Below are 6,000 nucleotides of genomic sequence, written 5' to 3'. Positions count from 1 at the left end.
CTGCTAGCACTCCCAATCACCTTTCCTTGTTCTATCGTTTTCCCGTAGACTCTGGACTTTCTATTTGCCATCTTTCATTGATCTATGATGCACTATGATTTCTACAGTTAAACATTTCTGATACTGAGATACAACTGACAATCACGATGTCTTCCAACTGATTGGCAGGTTTTCTCTTTTGTTTTTATTTTTTTATTTAAAAAATTTTATAGTAATCTCTATGCTCAGTGTGGAGCATAGATCTCAGACCTCATGACCTCGAGATCAAGGGTCGCAGGCTCCACCACGTGAGGCAGAGAAGCGCCCCACTTTTCTCTTTTAGAGTAGCACATAGGATGATGGTGCATGTTACAGTTGAGGGGTGATGGATTGTTTGCAGAAATGGCTGTGATTGTTCCCTCCTTTGTATCCACCCCTCTTTTGTGGCTCCTCTATTTCCTTACCTGCCTGCTGTGGTGGCTTGCTTCGAGAAAGATACTACAGCTGGGGGGCGCCTGGGTGGCTCAGTCGGTTAAGTGTCCGACTTCAGCTCAGGTCATGCTCTCACGGTTCGTGAGTTCGAGCCCCGCGTTGGGCTCTGTGCTGACAGCTCAGAGCCTGGAGCCTGCGTCGGATTCTGTGTCTTCCTCTCTCTCTCTCTACCCCTCCCCCACTCATGCTCTGTCTCTCTCTCCCTCTCAAAAATAAATAAACATTAAAAATTTTTTTTTAATTAAAAAAAAAAAAAAGATACTACAGCCGGAATGAGAGGCCAGCTCTGAGCCTGGTCCTCAAGAAGCCTTGTGTATGTTTGCTCTCTTTTGGAATTCTGATTCTGCCATACGACAGCCCCAAGCTAGCGTGCTGGATGATGACAGACAAATGGCCCAGGTGCCTCTATTGCCCCAGTTGACAGCCAGAAACGCTGAAAGCAGAGGTGCCCAGCTCCTAGGGAGCTGCTGGTGGATCAGAGGAGTAATCTCAGGAGAGATCACAAGAACCGCCCAGCCGAGCCCAGGTGAAAGTGGCCCGCAGAACAGTGACTTATGCCATGTCTTTGATGCCTTTTATTAGGCAACAATAACTGATACCAGTGGTGTCTGAAATTCAGTGAAATACAGTAAATAATTTTCTTATTATGCTTATAGTGTATTTCCCTCCAAGTAAAATATAAGCTTCACGAGGGAGGGAGTTTTGCCTCTTGTTCTACTGATGTATGCATCTCTTCCATCTAGAAATCTCAATAAATGTTAGTTAACTGCCTCAAATGTGTGTAAATATGGGATAATCCTATTTTTGTTAAAGACCAGAAGCAACATGCTTATGTCTTCACGGTAGTTATCTCCTGGTGGTGGAATTACTGATGTTTTTACCCCTTCTTTTGGTTTACCCATAATGTCTAATTTTCAACAATGAACATGCATTTCTTTTGTAAAAAAAGAAAGAAGAAAGAAAGAAAGAAAGAAAGAAAGAAAGAAAGAAAGAAAGAAACCATTTGGGATGTACTTAAAACTTTCAACAATAAAATTGTAACTCATCTAATCACTACCCTTAGGGAGATATACCTCCTCACTGCCATGGTGTGGGTTTCAGTGCTTTTATGTTTGTGGCATCTGGGAGTTCTAGGGTTAATGATACAAGCATTTGCACCGCCAAGAGGAAAATACCAACTCTGAACAACTTCCTGCTTTATGGGTCTATTGAAATTGTTGTTACCCAAAACTCTTCCTGATCTGCTATTTCAGTTCCACATATGCTAAAATTTAGTTAGCACCTCTCCTTAATGTTAACTGATCACTCTGGCTCTTATTTGCAGCTATTAGCACATCGAAATGATATCTCTTGGTTCGAGAATCCAGACACCCGCCTGTATTTACTTGTTTTGTACTAAGAGTTAGCATTTATTTGTTGAACATCCTTTCTACAGAACTTTATTAATGTCCAGATTTACACTAACCAGGTTGAAGAGGGTAGCGGGGCTAACACGCCACACGCTATTTGTTCACTACTGATGAATGTTCATTACTGACGAACCTTAGCCAGTGTGTGGGCACAAGAAATGTTATTTCTTTATGTATTTTAATGGAAAGGCTAGAGTGCTTTTTTTAAATTGAGGTATAGTTGACACACAACGTTAGGTTAGTTTCAGGTGTATGCATAGTGATATGACAAGGCTATGCTCTTGTTCTCTGCTCACCACAAGCGTAGCCACCATCTGTCACCATATAACACCGTCACGATACCAGGGACTATATTTTTTTACCCTGTACCTTTCATCCCTGTAACTTACTCATTCCATAACTGGGAGCCTGTACCTGCCACTCCCCTTCGCCGATTTGTCCAACCTCCCCACCTCCCCCAGCAGCCATCAGTTTGTTTTCTGTATTTATGGGTCTGTTTGTGCTTTTTGTTTGGTTGTTTGTTCACAAGTTTGGGGTATTTTTAGATTCTACATGTAAGTGAAATCATAAGGCAGTTGTCTTTCTCTGACTTATTTCACCTAAGGGCTACAGTACTTTATAACATTTGATTTGAAAGCTCTCTCTCCTTCACTGACAATCCAACTGCTTATTAAGGCATTCTTCCTCCCTGCATCCTGCCATCCTTTTGCCCCAGAATATTTGCTAAGCCCTCTTCTTTTTAGGTGCAGTGCTAAGCGCTACAGAGAAAAACACGGGGGAGAGACGGTGAGAACACTGACCTTCCAATAAAGTGACACAGGCATGCAAACACATGCTTGCCCTACGGCGAAATGAGTTTTACTGGTGAATAGTATGGAATAGTACAGCGGTGCACAAAGCAGAAATGACCCAGTTTACTTACTGCAGGTGGGGGTGGGAGTGGTCGGCAAAGACTTCACCGAATGGAGATGCACCAGTGGATCTTACAGGATGACTAGAACTAGACTGGGTGGAGGGACGGGGTGTTGGGGGAAAGGGGGGGCCAGAGGCAGCAGATGAGGCAGGAGAGAGAGAACAGGGACATAAAAAGTCTTCCTTTTGAAAAATAACAGCTTTACTAGGATATAATGGTTTTAGCTGAGGGCAGTGGCATTTCAGTGTCCATTGTCTCTGGTCCCTCCTAGGGCTGACCAGTGGGGCCCCAGTGTCACTAACCTGGAGGAGCATTCACCAGTTGTGCAGAAGTTCCCTCACTCAAATCGGCAGCTGCTCTGGGAAGATCTGTCCCACTTCACATATCATAGAAGTCACCCTTTTAAAGTGTGCAATTCAGGAGTTGTTAACATATTCGTAGAGCTGTGCAGCTTTTACGACTATATCATTTTAGAAGGTATTTTTCATTTCCAAAAGAAACCCCATACCTGCTAGCAGTCACTGCCTATTACCAGCTACCCCTAATCCCTGGACTTGCTCCTTCTGGATATTTCATATAAATGGAATTATACAATATGGAGCCTTTGGTAAGTAACTTCTTTTATAGTGTGATGTTTTCAAGATTCATCCGTGTTGTGGTGCAAATCAGTACTTCATCTCCCATTATGGCAGAATACTCTTGATTGTATGATCATATTTTATTTATCTGCTCATCAGTTAATCACATTTGAATTGTTTCCACTTTGGGGCTATTACAATTAATGCTGGTGTGAAAATTTGTGTACAGGTTTTTTTGCGAACGTTATGTTTTCGATTCTCTTGGGCACATGCCTAGGAGTGGAATTGCTAGTCGTGTGGTAACTCTACCTTTAATGTTTTGAGGAACTGCCAAACTATTTTTCAGAGTGGATGCACCATTTTCAATTCCCACAAGCAATGTATGAGGGTTTTAATTTCTCTGTATCCTTTCCAACAGTCGTTAGTGTCAGCTTTTTTTTTTTTTTTTTTTTTTTTTGCCATCCCACTGGGTGTGAAGCAGCATCTCATTGATATTTTGATTTGCTCTGCCCTAATAAGGAATGATGTTGAGGCTGCCTGGGCTTTTATAGTCATTCATTTCTCTCAATGCATCTGTCTGTTTAGCTGTTTAATACAAAAATTCTTCCTTGGGTTTTAAAAAAAGATAACACAATTAACTCATCTCCTTCCAGCCACAGTCTTATCGCTAGCTTTCTATTCTCAGCCAAAGCTCAGCCAAAAATAAAGACTTAGCTATATTTCTCTGGTTTTATTTGCTTACCCTACACTCATCCCTCCACAGGCCACCATGTTGCACATCTCCAGAATATAATGAATTTGGTGTTGGTGGAGTGGTACAATGTACTGCAGTTGTCCTGCTGGACACTCCCGATTCCCTCTGAAAACTGGCTTCTAGGATCCATCAGGTTTTGGAAACTGCACTTTCCTATAAGGCACAGCTTCTCACCCTCTCACTGGCATGCTGAGAATAGGCTAGAGGTGGGCCAAGCTAACGATCATTTACCCTTCAGGGCAGTCAGGTGGGTCCCAGAAAGCTGGAGCTTCTGGGCTGGTTGCATCCAGCCTTGGGCAGCCTTGTCTGGTTACCCCTGGGTATCACACAAATATCACTTTGTACTCTGCTGGGAGAAAGGGTTGAGAAGTACTGCCAAGGTAACTAATAACTTCCATATTGCTAAATCCAGCAGATTTGTATCTATCTTTTGTCTCTGATGTTCCCTCTACCCTTGGCTTTCACAATACAGCCCTCTCCTGGGTTCTTCCTTCTTCTCCAGCTGCTTCTTTGTCTCTTCTCTTGTGCATGTCCTCCTCTACCCAATCACTATAAGCTGAAGTTCTTTAAGGTTCCTAACTCCTCTCCTCTTACTCTATACTCAAGCATTCCCATCCATCAGTTAGTTCCTATACGTAGACCACTTACACATTCTGTGTCCTCTAGGCTCCAGACTAATATAACCTACTGCATGCTTGAGGTCTTTTGCTGTGTCAAACTCACCTCAAAAAGAACATGTCTGAAACTACATTTAGCATCCACCTCTGCTCTTTCAATCAGCTCTCCACCAGAGTTCCCTAACTCAGAGACAAGGAGGGAACATTATCCATATCTGTAAGGGGGAAACCTAGAATCATCCCTGTGGACTCTTGCTCAAACTACTCTTGTTTAAGCCCCATTAAGTATAGCTCCCAAATGTCAGTGTCCACCTCTCCACTACCATTACTGAGTCTCTCCACTCTCATCTCTGTACAGCCTTCTATTTCTATCTTCTCAGCCTGCCGCCTTCACTCTCCATACCCCCGCCAGAGTGATCCTTTTGAAATGAAAATCAGATCAGATCTCTACCCCTGCCTCCTGCTTAAAACCCCTCACTTACTCTGGCGCTGAAGATAAACCATTGTTCTGCCTGGAAGACCCACGTAACTGCCCGTCTCTTATGCGTCTCATACCTTGCTCCCTCCACACTGGCCAGATCTCACCTTCTTGGGGTGGCCATGCTCCCTTCCATCACCGAAGCTTTGTTGACATTGTTCCAACAAATGCTCTTTTCTCCCTTTTACCTGGTTAACGCCTACTCATCCTTCTAATCTCAGCTCAGGAAGACTTTTTTAACCTCCCCATCTCCATCAAATTCCCCTACCAGTTTCTCTCATAGTATTCTGCATCTATCCTTTATAATACAGTTGACCCTCAAACAACACATGTTTGGACAGCATGGGTCCACTTACACACGGATATTTTTCAGGAAAGACTGTACAGTACTGTGAATGTATTTTCTCTTCCTTATGATATTCTTTTTTTAATGTTTATTTATTTTGAGAAAGAGAACATGCATGTGAGCAGGGGAGGGGCAGAGGGAGAGGGAGAGACAGAATCCTAAGCAGGCACAGAGCCTGACAAAGGGCTCGATACCACCAAGTGTGAGATCATGACCTGAGCTGAAATCAAGTGTCAGTCGCTTAATCAACTGAACCGCCCAGATGCCCCTTCCTTATGATATTTTTAATAACATTTTCTTTTTTCTAGCTTAGGTGATTTAAGAACACGGTATTAATACATATACAAAATATGTGTTAATTGACTTTTTATGTTCAGTCAACAATAGACTATTAGTAGTTAAATTTGGGGGGAGTCAAAAGTTATTTGAAAATC

The sequence above is a fragment of the Neofelis nebulosa genome, chromosome 1, assembly GCF_028018385.1.
Source record: "Neofelis nebulosa isolate mNeoNeb1 chromosome 1, mNeoNeb1.pri, whole genome shotgun sequence".
NCBI lineage: Eukaryota > Metazoa > Chordata > Mammalia > Carnivora > Felidae > Neofelis > Neofelis nebulosa.
This window is presented reverse-complemented; position numbering follows the sequence as displayed.